This window comes from Pongo abelii, chromosome 8, assembly GCF_028885655.2.
Source record: "Pongo abelii isolate AG06213 chromosome 8, NHGRI_mPonAbe1-v2.0_pri, whole genome shotgun sequence".
NCBI classification, from domain to species: Eukaryota; Metazoa; Chordata; class Mammalia; order Primates; family Hominidae; genus Pongo; species Pongo abelii.
The window spans coordinates 94,776,405-94,802,486 of NC_071993.2; the positions used below are offsets into that span (position 1 = coordinate 94,776,405).

The 26,082-nt window shown below is 40.9% G+C and overlaps 2 long non-coding RNA genes across 2 annotated transcripts in view; one reads left to right on the forward strand and one right to left on the reverse strand.

The window, feature by feature from the left end:
• The window catches only part of LOC129048305 (uncharacterized), an 80,104-nt gene that overhangs the window by 46,948 nt on the left and 7,074 nt on the right, over positions 1 to 26,082 (forward strand). Inside the window, exon 3 of the long non-coding RNA XR_008510534.1 lies at positions 24,615 to 24,720. This is a non-coding gene — a long non-coding RNA (uncharacterized LOC129048305). The remainder of the gene's footprint in view (positions 1 to 24,614; positions 24,721 to 26,082) is intronic.
• On the reverse strand, positions 542 to 5,372 carry LOC129048304 (uncharacterized). The gene is made up of 3 exons (XR_008510533.2): positions 4,914 to 5,372; positions 2,964 to 3,412; positions 542 to 1,064 (listed from the first exon to the last, which is right to left on the reverse strand). It is a non-coding gene; the product is annotated as an uncharacterized LOC129048304 (long non-coding RNA).

Consider the following 26,082-nt stretch of genomic DNA (forward strand, 5'->3'; position numbering starts at 1 on the left):
AAAACCCACAAAAGAAATAAAGCTTGTTAAAGCAATGTTTGACAAGAAGGATTCATTTTATTTACGAGAATCAAATCCAAATGGCAGGTGGGGGATGTCTCTATAGCAGTTGCCAGGATGGTCTCTGATAATTTTATGGAAACAATAAGAACTACATGTATTTAATTCTATTTTAATTTAACCATTCTATGTTCATGGGGTAGAATTTTGATGATGACAACTACTTCCTCTTCCCTGGGGCACTGTTGAGAAACATTGCCCAGTGTGGCCCTGGGGAGCAGTTTCTGTTCTGGCCTGATCTGGATTCCTCTTTTCCCAGCTTCTGCTGACCTCCTTCTGACTCTGATGCTGGTCCTTAACCGACACTTGTCCTTAACCTACGCTGCCTGCTCAGGAATCAGTCACTTCCTTCTTTCAGGGTCTTTATTACTTACTATTTGCGGATGATTCTTGGTGTCTGAAATGTGATTGCTCAAATTTCACTTTACATAAGTCTGCACCAGTTGATATTTAGAAAAGTTTTACTTCCCTCTAATATATGCACAAAAGACTGCCTGCCTGTTCAACATCTATACCTGAGTTCTTTGCCTCAGTAATAACAAGGATGATATCTACAACAATAGTAACATAGCTTCTACTATTTAGTACTTACCGTGTGGCAGGCATTGTGCTACTCCTTTGAGTAATTAACTTAAGCTTTGCCACAGGTGAAGAAGCTGAGGTATACAGCATGTATTAAATAGAGTGTGATAACTACTGTAACACACAAAGCCTTATTTTATTGCTCATGTCCATGTACTTTTGTGGTCAAGGGTATCTACTCCACGTAGTTATTCACGGATTCAGGCTCCTTTCACATGGATCTCAGAATCCTCCCTTAGGTCCTCTGAATCTGGTGGCACTGACAAGACAAAGGAGAGAGGAAGTGGAGATCATACAGAAGGGTTTAGAACCCAGGCCTAGAAGTGGTATATTCCTTCTGCTCAAATTTCATTGGCCAGGAATCAATTACGTGTCTCTGTTGAAAAGGCAAGGGGGCTGGGAAATATAATCTTCTTATACACCTAGGAGAAGAGGAAACAATTTTGGTGAGTATCTAGCCAGTCTCTGCCACACAGAAATTAAAAAACTTGTCATACAATAAATAAGTGCAGATCTGCGACTCAAATACATATTGGTTGGACTAGAAGCCTAAGCTGTTAGCCACATGTCTATCCTCTCTTTAGCTGTATATGTACATTTTTTAATATAAAAACTTTTATATATATATAAAAATACATTTTTAAAGACTGTGCTGCAGCCACATGGTGAAAGGAAGTTTATAGTCTGCTCTTTGTCAGGAAGACTCACTACCTGATTAAGGGCCAGGCTGAAAATGTCTTCTTTGAAGAGACAGAAAAATGCATGCTGTGACACTTCCTGTGTGAAGCCATATAACCTTCCTTTTCATGTCGGCAGCTCAGGGATCCTGTTCCTGCTTAACCTATTCCGGCCAGAAATCATGAGATCACATTAGATTAAGGACTTTGGACCTTATCCTGTGGCCAGCCTGCTAATGAAACTCTTAACTGGATGCATTTAAAATGCAAGTGATAGTCTCTCTTTGCTGTATGGGGAGGGCCTTACACCAGTGTAATGGGTATAACTTTGTTCTGTAAGTTCAGGTGTGTAAAAAATGTACTTTACATTTTCCTTTAACTCAAATTACCATATTTTATTAATTCCAATACATGCCTTTTTGTATGCTAACATCTCTGAAATCTGGATCTAATAATTGATGGCATGTTTGAATTGCTATTTGCTGGGTGGCAGTGCTGATTTATTTGCCATTGTCTGTATGTGTGTGAACATGGTCATAGGTATTTAGATATTGTTACCTCTTTAGTTGAATAATGTGCACTCTTGGTATTACCCAGGCAGAGTTTAGTTGCTGTTTGAAGTATTTTCAAAAAGATTAACCTGAGTTTCAGCAACGAAATGAAAGCTTATAATGAACAGAAAGGCTCAGACACAGTAGTGGAGTGTAAATATATTAGTAAAGCAAAAAAAAAAAAATTATAAGAATCACTTCAAAGCTACAGTGTCATACAGAGTAAGAGAATTAAATTACTATAAGTATACGAAACTGTGATACAGAGTTATGTTAAAAAGCATTGCGTGTTAGTACATGCCAAGCAAGAATGCACTCACATTAAACCTTTTTTTTTTTTTTTTGAGACAGAATCTCACTCTGTCGGCCAGGCTGGAGTGCAGTGGCGCTATCTCAGCTCACTGCAACCTCTGCTTCCCGGGTTCACGCCATTCTCCTGCCTCAGCCTCCTGAGTAGCTGGGACTACAGGCGCCCGCCACCGCACTCAGCTAATTTTTTGTATTTTTAGTAGAGATGGGGTTTCACCGTGGTCTCAATCTCCTGACCTCGTGATCCACCTGCCTCGGCCTCCCAAAGTGCTGGGATTACAGGCATGAGCTACCGTGCCCGGCTCACATTAAACTTTTAAGAATGGGTGACAGCATCTTGGAAGAAAACCTGGAGTCAAGAGTGGGGATACTAGTAAGAAATGTTTCATCACCAACAGAGAAAAATAGTGAGGAGAAAAATATAAACAGAGATGTGGAAGAGTTAAACTCTGAATGAAGGGATATGTTTAGGAATTTCTTAATACATTTATTTTCTTTTTTATGTGTACAGGAGTGACACGTAATAAAAGTCTACGTCCCAACAAGTCTTAAAGGGCTTCTCCAGCAAGTATAAAATAAAAATTTGAAACAAAGAGAAAGCATTGTTTCATAGATTAATTGGGGGCATCTTTCTTTCTTGGTGGCACACAAATTAATGATGTATTTTACAATCTATGGCATTTTAGTATCAATGAAATAGCTAATCTCTCATTTGCACTCCCATTCCTTTGAGTATTGGAAATTAAATTTCAGTCAGTTAAGCACCACCTCTCCCCATGATTACCTTGCGTTTCCTGGGGGCTTATGTATGGAAGCCCCTGAGATGACCATCATTTGGCCTGGTTCCTGGTCCTCAGGCAACAGAGATCATTGCTAGGGACATTTCGTTCTCATCTCAGAGCTCTTTCAAAGCTGGATGGCTCTTTCTGCTACTTCTGTGTCTCTCTTGGATGCAGTTCCTTGGACACAGGAACTTACTAAGGCTGATAAGGCCCTGGGCTTATCAGTGGGCCCTTGGGAGCATAAAAGGTATTCTGTCCCTCCATGTCCTGCTGGGTGGCTGGGTAGCTGGGTACTGGTAGAATTCACTCCTCCTGAGTGCTCTTAGGCATGCAGGAATCCAGCCTCTCTTCTGCATCATTTTGGCATGGGGAAACTTAGTTGCTTTGGGCTGCTTAGATCTCACATGGCCACATTTTCTCCTATGACATCTTGCAGCCTCCATGACTTTACCTGGAGAAAGGGGCACACATATCATCAAGCCTGCATGGGGTTTCTTCCCTTCCCTTCCCATTCCCACAAGGTCAGTGGGTTGGGCCAGGCTGCGGGACCCACTGTGGGGGATCCACCAGTGTCCAACTCTCTTAGCTTGCTTTCCACTCTCCCTTTCATCCTAGTCTGGGCAATGTTTTCTAATATGGAGGGTCAGCTAGACTTTCTCTTACTTTATGTCCCAAATTCTTCTACTCCTCACTAGCCTTGGGCTCTAAAACCCAGGCCAAGAACAGAATTGTGGTTTTCCTTTCTAAGACAGGGTCTCATTTTGAGATAGGATCTTAGGTTTTCCTTTCTTTTTGAATAAGTGGTTCTGAATACACAGCTCACTGAATGAAAGAAAGGTCCAAGTGAAAAGAAACATGATAAAACCACACTGAGGAGCATTTCAAAATACTTTCCTAATGCAAATTCTTACAGTGCCTACTCTTTCACTCTTATTTTAACATGTTCTTTTTGGTCACTTTCTTACATTGCTCGTTTTCTATATTAGCAACCTGGTGGCTGATTTCAGTGATCCATCAAGGCTCCTTCCATTTACTTTCCCTAATCACCTCAGTAACCAGGGTGAAGGTATAGCCATTGTCTTCCTCCTCTTCTCTCTTTTTTTTTTTTTTGAGATGGAGTTTCACTCTTGTTGCCCAGGCTGGAGTGCAATGGCGTGACCTTGGCTCATGGCAACCTCTGCCTCCCAGGTTCAAGCAATTCTCCTGTCTAAGCCCCCGAGTAGCTGGGATTACAGGCATGCACCACCATGCCTGGCTAATTTTGTGTTTTTAGTAGAGACGGGGTTTCTATGTTGGTCAGGCTGGTCTCGAGCTCCCGACCTCAGGTGATCCACCCGCCTCGGCCTCCCAAAGTGCTGGGATTATAGGAATGAGCCACTGTGCCCTGCCCCTCCTCCTCTTTTTATTTTTATAATATAAGGTTTATAATTTCTATTTCATTAAAAGAAATGAGTAACATATAGACAAGTAGAAGAAAGGGAAAAAAATACATAAAACTTCACTAAGACATCCCCTGGTTGGTGACATTCTGTTGTTTTTCCTTCTAGTTATTTTTTAATGCTTACTTAGCGTGTGCGTGTGCATGTGTGTGTGATTAGCATTACATCAGACAGAGATCTGTATATCCAGTATTGTTCATTCAACACTATGACTATTTTTCCTTATTATTATAAAATCTTCAGAAACATTAGTGAGTTGACGCAGCAGAGTTTACTCAAACCATTTGCCTAGTATGGAGCATTTAGCTTATTCTCACTGTTGTGAGAATATTTATACATAAATAATAGCATTATGATTGATATCCTTGTGCATGAAGTTTTTCCTACATTTCTGCTTATTTTCTTGAGTTAGTCTCCCAGAATTGGGATTAGTAGAAAGACTACCATTATAAAAACATGCTATTTCCCTGGGCTTCATGCAGTATTTCTTCTCCAAATACAAAAATCTTTTACCTGGACACTCTATATCACAGTCTGTACTTGATGTTTCCAGTGGGAAAAAAATCTAACTGCTGCTGTTGCAAGAACATCGTATATCCTCACAAAGGCAAGACTGATGATACAAAAAAATACAAAGCCAAAAGCTTTGTCTGTTCTTTCCCCCTTTATCTATAGTTATAATAACTTCTCTGAGAGCAGTATATGCTATTTGAGTGGAAGATTTCCACAGGCTTCTTTCGTTCACCTCCAGCTTCCTCAGATCTTGACGGCTTTTCTGATCTCATAACAATAATTTGGCGTTTATCCATAGGAGGAGACGTTCTGTACCTACAAGTAGAAAGTCTGACTCAAATAGTTACTTCTAAGGTTGTATTATTTGAAAATCTAAGCTGAAGTTCCATGGTGGATTTAACTTTGAAGAAACACCCAAAGCCAATCCATTCAAAGCATTGTGTTCTCCAAGCAGCTACTGTAGGTGGCTGAGCTCATAGTCCAACAATGTGTCATCACTCCAGATGTCTTAGGCCTCCTCTTCTGAAACTACTGTCAAAAATCTCTGGCACAGTTTTTGAATATCCTTAATGAAGAAAAATCTTAATCTTTTTTGAGGAAGAATTGTATCTTTTGAAACTTTCAGTGATTTTCAGAATCTAACTGAGTGGACAATAAGGTGAGTGGGAAAATGGGCAAGATTTAAAAAGATAAATCACCACAGTACTATTACAAAACCATGAGGCTGATTTTCTTGCGTGACTAGTAAATAGCACAGAATATGAGAACAATTCTCCCAGAGTAAGGAGTCAGATTTTAAGCTGCAGTAGATCATTAGGATATGCAGATTAAAGAACCTGATGGCCAGGTTGAGACACTTTTACTCTGAAGTGTATGTGTGTATATTTAATTTAGGCTCATTACTTATGAGTGATGCCATTTAAATGAAAATACGTGCATATTTTTAAAGAAAACTCAGCTTGAGACAAAGAAATAAAACAAAATCTATGTATTGACATTCATGGGCTTAATTAATTATAACAGTCCAGGGAGGACTCTGCCTCTTTTAAAACAATGTCATTTTATTCATTTAAAATAAGTAATACATACTTTTTATACAGAATTTGGAAAATCCAGAAATTTCTTTACTCAGAGCTATTCCCTCATAATATATATGTTTTTAATAGACTTAATTTTTTAGAGCAGTTTTAGGTTCACAGCAAAATTGAGCAGGTCAGAGAGTTCCCATATACCCACTTCCCTAACACGTGCAGATCCTCCCCCATTATCAACATTTCCTGCCAGAGTAGACATTCGTTACAACTGATGTACATGCATCAAGACAACATTACCATCCAAAGTCCATAGTTTACAGTGGGGTTCATTCTTGTATATACCATGAGTTTGGACAAATGTATAATGACATGTATCCACCAAAGTATAACATAGAATAGTTTCATTGCCCCCCAAATCTACCACGCTCCATGTCTTCATTATATTTTGATCTAAATATATCTTAGATTGGGTTCTCCAGAAACAGACTCTGAGAATTGCCTGCTGAATGCTTACTGGGAGCATGTTTTCAGGAGTTGCTCCTTGTAAGAAAGTAAGGAAGGACCGTGCTGTGCAGAGGAGAATCTGACTCCAGATGCAGTTGCAACTGAGACTCAGCCAATCATGGAGGGAGCTGTGGAGCTGGGACGGCCCTTTAGAATTGACCCAAAGTAAGGTAACTGGCCTGGCTTTTGTATCCTTGCATCAGTGAGTCATTGGCCCCCTAGAGGGGCTAATTCTGGATGATTCTATTTTTGGGGGCCAAGGACAATTCCCAATAGGGGATGCAGCTGTGTGCTATCAGCAGTGATATTCCCAGCAGCTGGAGAGGGACGTGTACTTCACAAAGGGGAGTTGGGCAAAGACTGCATTCGGTATCCACTGCAATGTCATGTTAAAATCGGGATCATACAGTCCATGCAACTTCTCAACCTACTTTTTCACTCAACATTATTTGATGAATTTTTCCCATTTTGTTAACCTCTCTTTGAAATCAACATTTTAAATATCTGCTTATTTTATCCTATGAAAGTATCATTTATTTAACTGTTCTCTTATTGTTGAACAATTAATTTTGACACATTTTCACTATAATAAATAATATAATAAACGTCTTTATATCTTTGTAATACACATGACACTAATAAAAATAAACTGTATTTAATTGAGAATGCTTACTATTGACTATGTCAGGCCAATATCTTTCTTGCCTTCCTTGTGGAGTTTTTATGAGAAATAAATGAGAGGCTGGGTGCAGTGGGTCACGCCTTTAATCCCAGCACTTTGAGAGGCCAAGGCAGGCAGATCACTTGAGGTCAGGAGTTCAAGGCCAGCCTGGCCAACATGGTGAAACATGGTCTCTACTAAAATACAAATATGAGCAGAGCATGGTGGTGCGTGCCTGTAATCCTAGCTACCAGCTACTCAGGAGGCTGAAGCATGAGAACCTCTTGAACCTGCCGGTGGAGATTGCAGTGAGCCAAGATCGCATCAGTGCTCTCCAGCCTGGTTGAAAGAGCAAGACTTGGTCTCAAAAAAAAAAAAAAAAAAGAGAGAAAATAAATGTAAATTATGTTGCACTTTTAAACTCATTTGATGTTAACTTTGTGATGCAGAGACCATTGTCATCTGCATTTTTCAGATGAGGAAACTGAGGCACAGAGGTTAAGTAGATCATCTAAGTGAGCATTAGAATAGTACAGGCACTATAAATCCAGAGTTTGAGCAAAACATGATACTATTTCCCTCATACTGCTTTTCTGGTGCTTTTCCTAAGTTTATAACCTTAGAAGGAGAATTCCATAGTCAAGGGCTTGACTTACTTTAAAGCTCATCATAAGAATTGCCGGATTATTTCCCAGAAGCAGTGAGAACTTCCACCAGCAGAGTATGAGGGTTTTATTTCTCCATAGTCAACAACAAAGAACACAAATTCTTAATTAGAACCACGATAAACAACAAGTAATCTATTTTCTTGTCTTCCATCAGGTATTATGAACATTGATTTTTCTTAAGCAGGCCTTTCCCTTGTTTGTTAGCATGCTCAATTATTTCTTTTTTTTTTTTTTTTTGATGTTTAAGCATTTATTAATTCTGATTTTGCATTAACTCGCCATTTAGCATTAGGTATATCTCCTAATGCTATCCCTCCCCCCTCCCCCCACCCCACAACAGTCCCCAGAGTGTGATGTTCCCCTTCCTGTGTCCATGTGTTCTCATTGTTCAATTCCCATCTATGAGTGAGAACATGCAGTGTTTGGTTTTTTGTCCTTGAGATAGTTTACTGAGAATGATGATTTCCAATTTCATCCATGTCCTTACAAAGGACATGGACTCATCATTTTTTATGGCTGCATAGTATTCCATGGTGTATATATGCCACATTTTCTTAATCCAGGCTATCATTGTTGGACATTTGGGTTGGTTCCAAGTCTTTGCTATTGTGAATAGTGCCGCAATAAACATACGTGTGCATGTGTCTTTATAGAGCATGCTCAATTATTTCAAGATCATCTTCTAAGTGTTCACTAAAATGGATGACCTACATTTCAGGGGAGAATTTTTTGTTTGTGGAACGAATGCATGAATGAGGACAAGGAGAGGCCTGGATCACAACCTTGTACTGGAATATCAGGAGTTGTGTAAAGCAAGGAAGCGGAGACTCTGCAGAATAAAGCCCCTCCAAGACAGGGAAGTGATTTGTGACAATTGACCATTTTTCACACACTCTTCATTGGGGTCTTTAAAAATCTCAGTTGAATTCCTTATGTAATAAGCACTCATTGCAGTCCCTTTACCTGCCGGACTCTATCATGTGCTTGGAAACATTGATGTTTAATTCTGGAAGAAATTCAGGGTCATGTGGTCCCATCCCTTATGACACAGAGGAGGAGCTTCAAGCCAGTGCCACCTCGTTGGGGCCTTTCCCTCTCCTGGGGGTGGACTGTAGGAGCTGTGGGGAGGGGAGGATGGTTCTGTTTTCCTCCATTCAAGGTCAGAGGAACTCTTCAGAAATGTCTTAGAAGGCAGTCAGAGTTATTTTGTATTATTTTAGCATTGACTTAGACTCATCTTACCCTCACATAGCTCCACAGTTAGTTCATTTCTGAATTCTGAGAGATTTCTTTGGAAACCCACCGTATTTCACTCACTTCTAACCTTTGGCAACCTCTTTAAGTTCATTTACTTGCCATTCCCTCTTCCATATAGGTTGTTGTGAGGCTGAAATGAACCAAAGTATTTAAAATTCTTACAGTAATACTTACAAACAGTAAACAATTTATAAATATTGACTTTGGTTTCCTCCCTTCTTCTCTGCTCCCCGTTTTCCTCCTTCCCAGAATGGTGTATAGCTGTGAGATATTTCTGAACCTCAACTTCCTCATCTAAAAATCATAAATTATACTTTACTATATATTCACCACACAGGGTTTTAGTGGGGATCAAATGAGGTAATCCATCTAAAGCAACTTTCACAGCACCTGGCGCAGAGCGGGCAGTCAATAATTTGTAGCTGGGATTACTTTAAAACCTGTTAATGTGCTTTAAGTCAGTTATCGAATTTTCTGGGCTGTCTAAAGGAATGAATCATACGCACTTGATTAATTTTCAGCCATGTTGAATTTATTTCTTTTCTGCTCAGCTTTCCTGAGGTACAATTGACAAACTAAAATTGTGTATATTTAAGGTGTACTATGTGATGTTTTGATATACAGTAGTTCCCCCTAATTCATGGTTTTTCTTTGCATGGTTTCAGTTACCCACAGTCAACTGAGGTCTGAAAATCAGTGAATATAGTACAATAAGATATTTTGAGAAAGAGCGAGAGAGACCACCTTCATATAACTTTCATTATAGTATATTGTTATAATTTTTTTTTTTGCTAGTTATCATTGTTACTATCTTACTGTGCCTAGTTTATAAGTTAAACTTTATCATAGATATGTATGTACAGGACAAAACATAGTACATGTAGGGCTAAGTATTATCTGTGGTTTCAGGCACCCACTGGGGATCTTGGAACATATTCCCCTTGGATAAATGGGGACAATTATATGCATAGGTTTGGAGTGATTTCACAATTAATGTATCTTTCACCTCATACAGTTTTTTTTTTTTTTTTTTTTTTTTTGTGATTAGAACACTTAAGACCTGCTCTCTTGGCAAGTTTCAAGCATACAGTGTAGTATTATTAACTGCAGTTACTAGGTTGTATATTAGATCTACAGAACTTACGTCTTTTATGACTGACATTTGGTACCCTTTGACCAAAATCTCCTCCCTGTATTGTATCCTGCATCGCCTGACCGCCTTTCTACGCTCTGTTTCTATGAGTTCGATTTGTTTAGAAATCATATATAAGTGAGATCATGCATTGTTTGTCTTTCTGTGTCTGGCTTACTTTATTCAGCATAATGTCCTCTGAGTTCATCCATGTTGTCTCAAATGGTAGATTTTTCTTTGTTTTTTCAGTTAACCCTGTTGAATTTAGATAAAGTATAAAATTGATATAGAATGAGCATAACATAGATTTCATGGATGAGGTGTTAATTTCAGCCCTGTTATCTTCAATTTTTGTGTTTTTCGCATCTCTTTATTTTTTTTCTTTCCCTTTCTCTTAGTCTCTATTGTTTTCTATTCACGATAACTGAAGTTCCCTTTTCCTGTGGTTCAGTTTGAGGAGTAACTTGTGCCAGTGATAAGCAACTGAAATGACTGACACCAGGCCATTGGCCTCTTGGTTGCTAAATATCTCGGATTCATTTTCCTGGTGTCTGGACGCTGCCGGACCCTCTTTTCCTGGGCCCGAGGAACAGCATTCCCTCTTTTTTTTTTTCCTGTCTCTCCTCTCTGTAAAAAGGCCCCTCAGGGGCTTTTCCTCTTCCTTTGCTACTGCTAAGTTCTGAAGTGCCCTGAATTTCCTGTGCAACTGTCTTCTCTCCTCACCTCCTACTCTTTCTGGGTAAGCTTCTCTCTTCCTGTGAGGGCTTCATCTGTATTGTGTTAAGCCCCAAATCTGTGCCTCTGACCTAGATTTCTCAGCAATGTTTAGTGAGTGGACATCTCGTCTTGGGTATGCCACTGGCCAGTCCAACTCAATGGGTAGAGAATAAACCCATCATCATTTTCCCCCAAACCAGCTCTACAACTCCAGCCTACAACCACTCTGCAACCACTAGTGCAAAGGTTGGTAGTTCAGAGGACACAATAGAGGGAATAAATGATGTATTTTGACTTTTCCAACTAGACTCTCACTTTAAAAATGTCATCTTCTCTATAAATACTGATTCAACCCATAATTCTTTTCTCTGCACCTATCTATATTATATTATAGAATTGATTTTATTCTATTGCTGTGCTTCATTTATGTTTCTTTCCTTCTAGACCAGGGGTCAGTAGAATTTTTTGGTAAAGGGCCAGAGAGTAAATATTTTAGGCTTTACAGGCCATATGGTCTCTGTTGCAACTACTCAACTCTGTGGTTTTAGTGTGAAATCAGCCATAGACAAAACAAATGGATGAGCGTGGCTGTGTTCCAATAAAACTTTATTTACTGAAACAGGCAGTGGGCTGGATCTGGCCCACAAGCCAAGAGTTTACCGACCTCTGGTCTAGACTGTGGACTCCTAGAGAGTTACTTAATAAGAATTTAGAGTTTAGAGAGCCTTTTACCTGCCAGATGATGCCAGAGGTCTGAGAATCTAGAGACAAATGCTCTTCAGTTCCTGACCTCAGGGATCTCCCATGGAGACCAAGCGTGTGCTGCGGTTGAGGTGCAGATTAGTCTCCTAGGGCTGTCCTAACAAAGTGTCACAACTGGGAGGCTCTAAATAATAGAAATGTATTCTCTCACAGCTCTGGAGGCTAGATGTCCGAAATCAAGGTGATGGCAGAGTTGGGTCCTTCTGGGTGCTGTGAGGGTGAGTCGGGCCCATGCCTCTCTTCCAGCTTCTCATGGCTCCTTGATTTTGTAGATGCATCATTCCAATCCTCTACCTATACCTGGAGTTCTCCATGTGTCGTTCCTTTGTACATCTGTCTCTGTGTCCAAATTTTCTTTCTTTTTTTTGAGACGGAGTCTTGCTCTGTTGCCCAGGCTGGAGTGCAGTGGCACAATCTTGGCTCACTGCAGTCTCTGCTCCCTGGGTTCAAGCAATTCTCCTGCCTCATCCTCCAGAGCAGCTGGGATTACAGGCGTGTGCTATCATGCCCAGCTAATTTTTGTATTTTTAGTAGAAATAGGGTTTCACCATGTTGGCCAGGCTGGTCTTGAACTCCTGACTTCAAGTGATCCGCCCACTTCGGGGCCTCCAAAAGTGCTGGTATTACAGGCGCGTGCCACCACATCTGGCTAATTTTTTATTTTTAGTAGAGACGAGGTTTCGCCATGTTGGCCAAGCTGGTCTCGAACTCCTGACTTCAAGTGATTTGCCCTCCGCGGCCTCCCAAAGTGCTAGAATTACAGGGGTGAGCCACTGTGCTTGGCCTCCAAGTTTTCTTATTTTATCAGGACACTAGTCAGATTAGGGACCACCCTAATGACCTCATTTTAACTTGATTACTTCTGTAATCTGTAAGATTCTGTTTCCAAATAAGGTCACACACAAAGGGTCAGGACTTCACAATATCATCTTTGAGGGACACAATTCAATCCATAATAAGGTGTATGTATTAATATTTACCATTTGTATGCCAAGAGAACAGAGGTGAGGAGGATTCATCCTGCTAAACAATGGGGGAGAAGTAAAGGGAGGGCACAAAAACCAACACAACATTTGGCCTGGATGGATGACAAATATCTTGCTAGACTACAGAAATAGGAAAGGAAATTCCAGGTTGAGCAAACAACTTGAGCAAATGCAGGATCATAAGAACAAGAAATGTCTTTTGAATAATTACCCTGGTACAGCTGCAAAATGGTGAGGTTGGTGGAAGGGGCTCAAGCTGATTCTAGAAAGATAAGCTGGGGCAAGACCAAATGTGTGCAGGCTTCAAGAGCTGCTTGCATGATGTTTGTTGACTGAATGAAGTATCGAAGTCGAAAATGGGAACAGTGGTTGTGACAAATTCTCGGCTATGAATTCCCTTTCGTTCAATCTCTGGGGGCTAATTGTTGCAAGTACTTGTCAGCGTCTGGACCACTATCCTGCAACCTCTTTCACCAGTGCACTTGGGTTCACAGCTCCCTCATAATTTTTGTGCTTTCATATGTGTTAGAAGAATGCAAGGACAGTATAACTGAAGGTCTAGCCCATAAGCAAATATTCTCTGATGGAAATATGCAATATGTTTGTCTTTTGGTAATAATAATAGCTAACATTTTTGTTAAATGTTTACTCTGAACCAGCCACTGTTATAGGCATCTTATGTATTAACTCATTTAATCCACATGCTCCTGCGTGAGATTCTAGTATCTCCACTTAATATACCAAGTAACTGAGCTTCAGAATGGTGAACTGGCCAATGCAACCCAGTTGGTAAATAACTATTCTCTAACCACTAGATTATATGCTTCCTTCTCCCTTTGGCCTTCCTGTCCCCTCTCTTTTGCCATACTTGTCTTCCCACGGCCCCTCTTGGGTCATTCAGTTTGCTTTTGTTCACCTCCAATCATCCATCAATTAGTGTCTAATGTTCAGATTCTTCTCTGTCTCTTACTTCCCGTTTCTCCCCTATTCTTATGCTTTTCCCCGTTTCTTGGTCTTTCCTTCACTGTCCCTGCATTGGCTTATTAGTTCTTTCTACTTCTGGTGTCAGCAATAGATCCAGTTATTTTAAAGGACCTTTCCTTTTCTTTAATCCTCATTTCTAAATTCTTACCAGCTGCATATAAAAACATAGCCCCAGCCAGGTGCGGTGGCTCACGCCTGTAATCCCAGCACTTTGGGAGGCCGAGGCAGGAGGATCACAAGGTCAGGAGTTCAGGACCAGCCTGGCCAGCATGGTGAAATCCCGTCTCTACTAAAAATACAAAAAATTGGCTGGGCATGGTGGCGGGTGCCTGTAATCCCAGCTACTCGGGAGGCTGAGGCAGGAGAATTGCTTGAATCCGAGAGGCGGAGGTGGCAGTGAACCAAGGTCATGCCACTGCACTCCAGCCTGGGCAACAGAGCGAGACTCCATCTCAAAAAACAAAAAAACAAACAAAACAAACAAACAAACAAAAAAACATAGCCCCTGCAGACCTCGTAGCTAACACAATCCCTGGTTTCAGAGAGGTGGTGGATAGTCAATGGGCTGCATATTCCAACATAAAAATAAGAAATGTCATTGTAGCCATGTAAGTCTCATTAAAGAGGATTATGGAAATGCTGACAATAATAAACTTGTAGGACATGTAAGAGTGTATAAAATACTGCCGCATCTTTTGCTAGTAGCCTAATTTCTGGATTACTGTTTTTCTGACATCTTACACAAGGCTTCATTTTACCTAGTTCAGTATTTAAGATTGAGATTTTTTTCCTAAATGTGTCATTTCTGATTCCATGGAAGGAGTAAGTTTAGAGAAACCTCACGGCTAATCATCCAACGGTAGCTTGCCGGAATAAAGGCCATGACGTTTTGGAATTTTAGAGGAGTGAGTCTTGAGACCAACTCTAGGATGGTGGTGAGAGGGAGGAGGGTTAGACAATGGGGCCATTTTCAAAATCATTACACTAGATTAAGTTAGATTTTTCCTATAAAGCCTCCCTGAGGTGCCCTTGTGTTTTTTTATCTGGCAACTTTCTTGGATAGAAAATAAACAGAGGACTTTTGGCTCCTGTTCACCGCTGTACCTACAGAAAGCGACTTTTTGGAACTTGCAAGCAGCTTATGTGTGCATGAGTGTGCGTGCAGGAATTTTCTGGAGAGGCATGAGGCACTACTTTAATTCCCATGGATGCTGTTTGTTCCCCAGAATGGAAAATGTTCTATTTTTGGCCACAAGATATTTCTGAGAAAAGAAAAAGTTAAACAAAGCGTGGCGACAAGCTCGTTCGTGTTGTTGTCTGAGTTTCAAGAAGAGTTTGGTGCGTTTCAGGGAATAACTTCTTCATGGAGGCAAGGGGTTGGAAGTGATAAGAGAAACTCTTTAACTTGGAATCCTGAGATAGGACTTGGGTGTCTGGGCAGAGGTTGCACAGGTGGGTGGGTCCTGGCTGTGAAGGCTGCAGCCTGGCCTTTGATTGTGGGTGGCAGGTTGACAGGTGCAGAAAAAAATTCTGTTGCACCTGAAAAAGGTAAACACTTGAAGATAGGTATTCTCTGCCCGGGTGCTTAGAATGAACTTATCTTGGGCTACAACCTAATATTTCCCCCAAAGCAAGAAAGCCCTGTTGGCATCCCTGCCTTAGCATTCCCGTTGGCCACAAGCCTTTGTGGGGAAGGACTTCTAGGGGCAGGTTTCCAGCAGCCTCTGATCTCCAGATAACTTGACGAAGCCAGTCACATAGTGAATGAAATCATTTTGGGCCCTTCCCCCATCAGACACTTTTCCAGGAAATAGCTTTTTGCTGCTATGACCTCTTTTGCTGCTGTTTGATATCCTTGATATGAAAAATGTGAATGGAGATGAGCACCCCATTAACCAGCAGCTCTTAGGCAGCATTGCTTGTTGGAGGTATCTTTTCACAGAGGTGAGTCGGCAGCGCCCTGGGCGTTATGGGAGCATCCTGAAGGTACTGGGCTTCGTGCTGCAGCCGTTGGAGTGGCTGGCAAGAGTGATCACAGAAACTGTAAAGCCCTAAGCCCCTGGAAAGGGAGCTGCGCCCTGTGGCTCTGATTAAGGCTTGTGGAGAGGGAGCTGTGTAATTGGATACCCTGAAGCAAACCTCGAGCAGAATCCTGTAAGGCAGCCTGGGATTTTCTCTGCCCAATGTGCTGTTGAAACATCCGTGAACTCCACTTGGTGGTTGTTTTCATCTGCTTCAAGCCTAGCCCTTGGGTACAGATGCAGCCGTGTTTCTGGGTAATGTTTCATTCTTGGTAGGAAGGGCTGTTCCCTTCCCATGAAGTGATTCGATATCTTTGGAGTTACGAAATGAAGTGCTGGTGAGACCTGTTGTTACTTGTTGTTCCTTAGGCAGAGCGTTTCTGAGGAGCCCTGTTCTTGAAAGCAGCACTGAATTGACACCTTGCGAGCTTGGGAGTTTTCTTCTTGGTTACAGTCTTTTGAAATATGTACTTGGGATTCAGGAACTTGCATTGCACGGGTTCAGAAATGTGTCTGTCCTGCATGACCTCTGTTACTTGGAAGCAGCTGGATATCTTGTGCCTTTATCCTCATGTATTCAACAAATATGTATCAGGTGCCTACTGTGTGCCAGGCACTAGGGCAACTACCAGGCAGTCTTGCTGATGGGGGAGACAGACCATACGTAAATATCTTCCCATGCTGGAGAGTACTAAGAACAGAGCCAGAGAAAGAATAGTGGTAGATATATTTCTGGCAAGGGTGGGCAAGGATGTTCTTTCTGGGATGTGTGTGTGAAATTTAAGGTAATATCAAAAGAAGCCAGTAATGTGAAGAAAGGGGGATGGGAATGAGACTTTCGGGTAGAAGAAACAGCAAGTGCAAAGGCCCTGAGGTGAGAGAGCTACACCTGTCTGAGGAGCCTAATAGCACCTGTGAAGCTGGAGCACAGAGCAAAGACGAGAAATCCCTGAGATGAGTTTGGAGAAGTAGCCATGGGGCTGGATCACATAGTGCCCTGGTGGGCCAAGAAGGGAGTGTGAATGTTAACCTAAGAGTATTGGAGGGCCTCTGGAGGGCTTGAAGCAGAGGTGTGACATGATCTTCCTACAGTTTGGAAAGAACAGTCGCTGCTGTGTGGAGACTGGATGGGGATGGAGGCAAGAGTGGATGTTTTAGAAGTCTCTTCCCAATGTCCAGGCAGGAGCTGACAGTGGTTTAACCCTGGGCCAGAGGGGTGGGGTGGGATGGCAGCAGCTCCTTCCTATCTATGTTCATTTTGGTCTCCTTCCATGTATTGTCCTTCCCACCATTGTTTTCTGGGGGAAAAGCTGGCCTTCTTTCATAAGAGTTTCATGGTGGACTGGTACTTTATTTATTTATTTATTTTGAAACAGAGTCTCGCTCTGTTGCCCAGGCTGGAATGTAGTGGTGTAATCTCGGCTCAGTGCAACCTCCGCCTTGTGGGTTCCAGCAATTCTTGTGCCTCAGCCTCTCGAGTAGCTGGAATTACAGGCACGTACCACTATGCCAGGCTAATTTTTGTATTTTTAGTAGAGACAGGGTTTTGCCATGTTGGCCAGGCTGGTCTTGAACTACTGACCTCATGTGATCTACCCATCTCAGCTTCCCAAAGTGCTGGGATTACAAGCATGCGCCACTATGCCCCACTAGGACTGGTACTTTAGACTCTTCCAAAGTTATTTAAGTAAATTGATCTATGTGATTATCTCAGTAATCCTGTGAGGGATACAGGGAGCTTAGGATATTGTCCTTCTGTGACAGATAAGCATGAGGGAGGTTCTGGAGGTTATAGAGAGTTCCTAGCAGAGCCAGCTTCCTGCACACCCAGCCCAGGCCTCTCTGTTGCTCCATGGGACCTACCCTGTAGACCTTTTGGTTTTGTACTGTCACTGTGGATTATGACTTTTATTAAAAAAAAATTGTTAAAAAGGTAAAATCTGATTCAGGGAAATACAAAAGAAACACTTTTTTTTCTTTTTTCTTTTTTTAAGCTGGAGCCTCTTTCTCTCACCTGGGCTGGTGTGCAATGGTGTGATCATGGCTCACTACAGCCGTGACCTCCTGGGCTCCAGTGATCCTCCCATCTCAGCCTCCCAAGTAGCTAGGACTAAAAGACTGTGCCACCAAAGATTTTATTTAATTCATTCATTAATGAGGGAACCAGTAAGATGGTGTGCCCTGTTCAAAGACTAAGAAGTGAGGATATTTATAGGCAATTTAATAAAAAAATTGTTAGGATAAGATTGCTGGGTTAGATATAAACTGGTTAATGTCCAACAGGCCACAAATCTTTGAGGTTATATGTTCCAGCAGACAGAAATGATCAGTGTCTCTACAGGACAAAAATGTACAAGATAATAGATAAATTCACTAAGTCAGAGACCTTTAGTCACTGGCAAGCAATGAAATGAACTACATGTATTCTCCTGGAAAATTCTTTGGAGGACTTGGAAAGTCGTGCCACTCACCATTTTTGCCTTATTTCCAAGTTTTAGCTAATTTTTATGACACTGTTACTCAGAGCAGCGATTCCCTTGATATAATGCCTTTAAGATGATGTTTATGGAAAACCTGGGGACTGAGGTCAAAAACCAATAAGGAATGGATACATTAAAATACAACTCAAACTCCCCCAGAATGAGTTGGGACTCAGTCATTTATCAGACATCTATTGAGTCCTGCTCATGGGTATGCAGAGCCCTGTGCTAGGCTGTGGGAGCACAAAGCTTAATACAAAACAGTTCCTGCCCTATGGACCTCATAGTCTAGACAGGGAGACAGACACGTAAATGGACACATTCCAATTCATCATGATAAAAGCCAAGCAGAGATGTGGGGATTGTGTGGGCGCTGGGAAAGAGAGCGGTGCCCTCACCCTGAGAGAGCCAGGGGCACTTCACAGAGAAGATTTGGTTTGAGGGATGGGCAAAGTGTTGCCAAGTTGAGAAGGGGTGTCACAGGGAGGGCCATTTGCACGGGATGTCAATGACCACCGTGATAAATAGCATAGATGTGAGTAAAGAGATTTACATTTTTGGTATGGCAGATTTTAAAATTTATCCTTAATTCTCACAGCTAGTCTTAGAATGCTAAGATTCTGGGGGGTGGGGAGGGAATGGGAGTGGAACAGGAAAGGAGAAGTTGGAGTCTCTTGGGCAAGCTTGCAAAATTTTCTTCAAATATTAGGTCAAATTCTCTATAAAAACCCTATTTAAAACTTTTTGAAAGACTTTGAAGTCCCAAAGAAGCAGGAAGTTAATTAGAGTGGCTTTGATATCTTAGGGTATGTTTTAACAGCTGCTTAAGACAGTTTAAACAATAAGAACTTATGTGGTTTGGGATGCGTCTGTGATAGTCAGCCCCGGCCAGAGTGAAATATCATTGCATCTGAGAGTTAACAGCAGTTGGCTTTAATTTTAGAAAGAGTTCAAGCCAAAAAGTTCTCTAAAACCCAAGAGAGGAACTTCTAAAGAGGAAGATTGCTCTTGAAGAATGTGTTTGGGGGTTAAAGATGAATTGAGTAGGGAACAAATGATTTTAACTTTGTCCTTGCAGGAGCACAGAACATGCCCATTTCTGAGCAATTCTCTTAAGTTGTATTTAACTAGGGACATTTGTTGGCAGCCGCCATTTGCAAAGGGGGTCCAAATGAGGTGAATTAACATCTGTAAGGAACACTTGAATAACACAAAGGGTGTCCAACCAATTTACATTTCCTGGGAATTGTCATTGTGCTTCAAGTAGTTTGTTTCCCTCCTCAATACCCTCAGCCTTCTTCATTATTTAAGATGTTTTTGACATACTGTTTCTTAGCCTCTTCCACTGGTTGGATCTCCTCTATGCTGGAGAAGAACATGTTGAGAAATACTATGATGAACAGTAAGGATCTGCCTGGGGAATGGGATTTCAAGAGACGATGGGAAGGCTTGCTCTGGTGGCCCTAAGTTGCTGCTGCTGCTAGGATGCTGATGACGGCCATGATGATTGTGGTGGTGGTGGTGGGTAGTCGATAGTGATGATAATGATGTTAGCTAACATTTGAGGCTAATGTTTATATGATAGGCACTGTGCTGAGCATTTTATACTCATTCTCATGTGGTAGGTATATTTCCTCCATTTTACAGATGTGGAAACTGAGGTTCAGAGAGTGCCAGTGACTTGTCCATGCGTCCTTCCATCCATCATATATTTGGCTTCCATTGAGTTTCCTGCTTCTCCACAATTTACACAGTAGTATATTGCAGTCTCTACCTTCATATGCAAAAATAGACTAAAAACATAAAAGCGTTTTGTAATAATACCACATGTTCTCACTTACACATAGGAGCTGAACATTGGGTACTCATGAACATAAAGATGGCAGCAATAGGCACTGCGGACTACTAGAGGAAGGAGGGCAAGGACTGAAAACTGTTGGGCACTATGCTCACTAATGGGGTGACAGGATCATTCATACCCCAACCTCAGCATCATGCAATGTACCCATGTAACAAACCTGTATATGTACCTTCTGAATAAATCTAAAGTAAAAGTGGAAATTATGTGTTTATAAAAGTGGATGTAGAGAGGTACTTTTGGTAATGGGCCAACGACTGGCTGACAGATGACTATATTATTCCATTCAAGAGAGGCAAATCTGTTTTCCAAAAATACTTCCTTGGGAATGTCATGCCAATCTTCCAAGGATTTCCCATTTTCCACAAAATAAACATGAAATTCTTCTGCCTGGACCATGCGTCCTGGCTACTCTGGTGGGATATGAGTTTGGGGCCTAATTGAGTCCTTGCTTGCTGCTGCAATTGGGGAGTGTCTTGTGAAGGCTACTGTTTGTTTCTTTAAAAAGTGCCATCAGCACATCTTTTCTGAAGAAAAGCTTGGGTTTATTAATAAAATAAAATGAAAACTACACAAGGCCACATTTTGGCAGCACACACACTCATGCTGAATGGACTGAGAAAAGATTGGCATGGGTCCTTCCACAAAGGTAATGTGACTGTTTTTAAAAGTCTATCTTTGGTAGTAGCCATGTGAAGAACTTTAAAGTAGTTAGCTTTGTGAGTAGGGTGCATTTGTAAATGGGGAAATTCATAAAATGTCCATGCATAGACAATTCTCTCCCACAATTAGTGAAGTTTTCTTGGTAAACTGTTGACCTCAAACTACTTTTCTACTTTTTTTTTTTCTTGCAATTCCTTCCTTCTTCCTTTCTTTTATTTTCCTTTCCTTTCCTTTTTTTTCTTTCCCTTTCCCTTTCTCTTCCCCTTTCCTTTTCCTTTCTCTGTTCTTTTCTCTTTTTTTTTCCTCCTCTGTAGACAGTTACAAAGTGAGTGAATGGGCTGCTCAAGTTCAGTGAGGGAAAGGGTATAAAAGATGCATAAGGAAAGTTCATATAGAAAACATAAAGGAAGTCATCCTTCTTAAAGGAGTAACACTTCCCATATAAAGGAGAGGGCTATGACTAGGTGTTCTCCAGCTCAATGTCTGCCACAAACCAGGGGTATGAGGTACAAAAATAAGGGAGGCTCTTAATTTGGCAGCTTCTCTTTTGTCCTGTGCTTACTGGAGTTTTTGCCTATTTCTCAGGAAGCCTTCAGTGTTCACTGTGTGGGGGATGTTCTTTGAGGTCCCTGTCTCCTCTGATTTTACATAGTGTGGTAGGTTCTGATTCTCTCTTTGTCTGATTTACTAGGATAGGCTTTTCTCCTGACCTGCGATGCACAAATTTGGGTGGAAAATTTTGTCTAAAGTCTACACCCGTTATCTCTGGAAAACAGAGCTTGGTTCTTCTTTCCTTTTGGCTTTAAATTTGGCTTTATCTTGCTTTTATTGGTCCTTGAAGTTCTAATAACCTGTAGATAGATGATATTGATAGTATGACATCACTTCATCAAAAGCAGCCTGAATTCCATGCACTGTAGTAAGCCCTCTGTAATTCATAACCTATCCTATGTTTCTTGCTTGAGGGATTACATCAGCAATGACATGTTAGGAATCAGCTAGTGGGATGACTTGGGTAGGGACTGCTGCTGTCGCTTCAGAAAGCTAAAAGGAATGGGCTCTTGAGTGTGCAAATGGATGCATTTCATTATTACCACCTTATTTAAGAATTCTGGTGTTTCCAGATTTTCAACAGGTATTAATCTTTGAGGATGAGAAATCAAAACTCCCAGGAATTCTTAGGAATTCCTCAAATCCTAAGTTATTCTTAAAATATTTCAACATTCTTTGTATTCATTTCTTATTATGATGGACATCTAAGAAAAATGTATTTAATAAGTTAGAAACATTAATTTTAGTAGTACATGTTGAGTATCCCTTATTTGAAATGCTTGGGACCAGAAGTGTTTTTTCAGATTTTGGAATATTTGCATTATACTTACTGGTTGAGCACCTCAAATCCAAAAATCTGAAAGCCAAAATGCTCCAGTGAGCATTTTCTTTGAGTGTCATGTAGGCTGTTAAGTAGTTTCAGATTTTGGAACATTTCAGAGTTTGGATTTTTGGATTTGGGATGCTCATCCTGTAGTTACAAAGAACTTTAGCCTATAGTAAATATTCAAATGCTTGAAAATGGCAGCAAACATAATCGGGTAGCATTTGAAATTGAAATCACCAGTTTAAGGGCTTATTTTGTTGCCAAAAATTTTTATTCTTTGGAACACAACTTATAGGATTTTTATAAAGTATATATGCATATAAATTTATTAATATCACTTTTTTTTCCCCAAAATCACTCACCATTGTCAACAAACACAATCACAAACACACCCTTACAACATGGCCACAGCTGCAGGCAAGTTTGGTTAGGTTAGGGTGGCTTTCCTCCTATGTGTGCTGTACCAGCTCCTGGAAATGTCAACCTTAGCCTTCAGCTGCAGGCTTTCATCTCGCTCCAATGTTAGTGGATTTCTTCAAACACATGTCTTTGTATTGATTGTGAAGCTTTATTTCTTGCAGTAGAATTATAATACTTTTCCCTATTTTTCTGATTTCTTAATTGGCTTTTCTTGGGATTTTTTATTCTGAAAAACATATATTTCCAGATACATATTGGGAAATAATTCTTTCATGGAAACATTAAAGTATTTAAGTTAGTTTCTATAGTCCATCCATTTCAATATTACATGTCCAGTCTTGGATAGGATCACTCTTTCTGGAAGTAACTCAGGACACCACTGTTCAAAATGAGAGGACTCACTAAGGAAAGTTTCCACTAGCTGATCACGGACATCTACCACTGCCATTATTCGATAGTGTTTGCAAGGTCTTCCTCCAGCAAAGAGCTACTTTAAAAATGTAAAAGCGGCCAGGCATGGTGGCTCATGCCTGTAATCCCAGCACTTTGGGAAACCAAGGCGGGTGGATCACAAGGTCAGGAGTTTGAGACCAGCCTGACCAACATGGTGAAAACCTGTCTCTACCAAAAATACAAAAATTAGCCAGGCATGGTGGCACGTGCTTGTAATTCTAGCTACTCAGGAGGCTGAGGCAGGAGAATCGCTTGAACCCGGGAGGTGGAGGTTGCAGTGAGCCGAGATTGGGCCATTGCACTCCAGCCTGGGCAACAGAGTGAGACTCTGTCTCAAAAAAAAAAAAAAAAAAAAAAAAAAAAGCTGGACCACAGCAGGCAGGGAAAATTCATACCTGGAATGGTTTAGAAGAAAATATTGATCTGAGAGCCCTCTGGGCCTTTGATGAAAAAGGCTGCATTGGGCCATGTTGGTTACCTCATTTTATTACGGAGAACAGAATAACTGCCAACAGTAAGAGTATCAGATCACCTGAATTAAATTCCTGACACTAGTTGTGAGACACTGAGCAAGTGGCTTAACTTCTCTAGACCTCAGTTTTCTTGTCTGTATGACCGTCATAGAGTGGGTGTGGGGATTAAGGCACGTGATAACTATGCACTAAGAAGAACCTGCTGTTTTCTTCTAAAAAATGACACACGGGATTACTGAGAGTGCATCTGACCAGTACTTTTTTTCATTATTCAGAGCTCTAAATGTTACTGGTGGTACTCACAGCTACATGGCATGCAGAGTCTGGCCATCTGACCTGGCACCATACATTTCTAAAAGAGTGTTGCCATGTTCAGGCTGAAGCCCTCAAACCAAATACGAACAATGGTGCCAGGAAAGGACATTATGTTTGGTTACTTCTCGTCTTGACCCATCACAGGACTACTAGAGGCAGCTTTGGACTTAAGCGTTGTCCGGAATGCATAGATGGAACAGACTGATTTGATGAATGGTGAGGCGGCCTTGAGACCAGCTGCGGGGCAGTGTGACCTCCCCTATGCCAGGGCAGCCTTTGAGGTGTTCTGCCCTTGTTCCTCTCCACATTTTCAGCTGTAAGTGCAGGTTTTGTAAAAGAAAGAGTTGAGAAGAGTTTGTCTTCAGAATCTATCTCAAAGAGATGGAGGACCTTTCAGTTACAGTCACATAATCTGAAGTCAGAGTCCCTTGGCTGGTTTGGTTCTTGGGTAGCCAGTAAAGAGTTTGCATTGGTTTATTGTAGAAAGGTTTAAATTAAGAGTACAAGTGCAAACTTTATTACATGTAGGTTTAAAACTACTTTCTTCTCCTACTGGCTGTGTGATTTCGGATGAGTTTGTTATTATCTCTCAGGTTCTGTTTCCTTGGTTAAAAAAATGGGAATAATAATTGTACCAATCTCACAAAGTTATCTTGAGAGTTAAATAGAATAATATATGTAAAAAGCTCTCAATAGATTAGAGTTTCAGTTTTAGAAGGTATAAAGAGTTATGAAGAAGGGTGGTGGTGATGGTTATATAACATTATGAATATACTTAACACCATTGAATTGTTCACTTAAAAATGGCTGAAATGGTGAATTTTATGTTATATGTATTTTACCACAGTAAAAAAATTGGAAGGAAAAAAGCTTTCAACAGAGATCCTGGAACACAGTGAACACTCAAAAAATATTAACTATTTTTATTATTACAGTTGAGTCAAGGAGGTGTACCAATACTCCTCAGCATGCTTTAATGCGGCATCCTTTGGAACATCAAAAGTGATTTTCTCATAAATATCTGGTAAAGAAGGGAATTAGGTGAGTTTAGTCATCCTTGGGGACTGAATTGTCTATCATCCATGCCTATATTTGCACAACCTGTTGTTCTTGGATGTGAACAGCATGGGGGTGGGTGGGTGAAAAGAAGGGAGAGATTGCTATGGGAGAGGGAGTGACCCCCTGTGTTAGGTGATTAGATATGGAAGAGGTAGGTCACGAGACTCCTGCCAACACCACTAGAGGTTGACAGCTGGGAAATCTTTAGCCTTTTCCTGTCAGTTGTTTAACTTATTCCAACCCATTTAACTTATTTGAATCCTGGCCTTGTTAAATCACAAGATTATTTTTAGAGGCTCTTGAGTAGTCTTTATGAATAAGGCTTTTAAATAGCACCCCAATCCACCACTCGTCATGCCTTGATGGCAGGAACAGTCTTTGCAAAGACCAGGTTTATCTAGTCTTTGCAAGGACCAGTGATAAGACTTCAGAAGATGCAAATATCACGTTTCAGTGAGACCAGGCAGAAAATTATTCTTCAGTGTTGCTCTGATCAAAGACTGGCAAAGATGGATATTTCAGAAACACCTCTGATTTTCTGATCCATCCTTATATTTCTGATTCATTAGTTGTTAAAATGAAATTAAAAAGTATGAAACCAGAAGCTTCCAGGGCCTCTTTCTTAGGCTACACCATCAATACTGCTGGGCTACTCCCACTCCACTTATAAAGCACGCACCATCAGCAGTCTCTGACTATACACAGCTCTCAGAATGTCTTCTCAGACCATGTCCCTATTCCCCAAATGGAGGGATGGATTCCCAGCACCTATGTATACTGTGTGACTTCTCCCTTCCTGGAATGATTTCTGATTCAGTGCTTGTATGATAATAGTCAACATCATAGTAATAAAGTAGCTGTTTTCAGTGTCTTCTATGTTTTAGGCACTTATATCACTAGATATAATGATATAATATATCACTAGATTTAATATAATGATATAATATATCACTGGATGTATTGTATTATGTCATTTAATCCTCAAAACTGGTTAAGTATCTCTAGCTTACAGATGAGGATATTGAGTTTTGGAGAAGACCAATGATTTGCAGTGAATGGAATTGGAATTTAAACCTAGATCTGTTTGACTCAAGGCCTTAGTCTTTAACTGCTAAACAGTGGGTAAGTGGACCTGGGCACAGCAGCAATCCCTCATTTTGGAGGATTGGAGCTACATATCAATGTATATGGCTTAGGAGTGTCTCTTCTTGACACCAGCCACGCCCTGCCATTTGACTCGGAGTACACATCTCTCTCAGTTTTCTTCCTAAGACAGATGTTATCTCCATATTTTTGCCCCCAGGCGTGTACTACTGGCAGCTCTTGCCTTGAGCTTATGATATA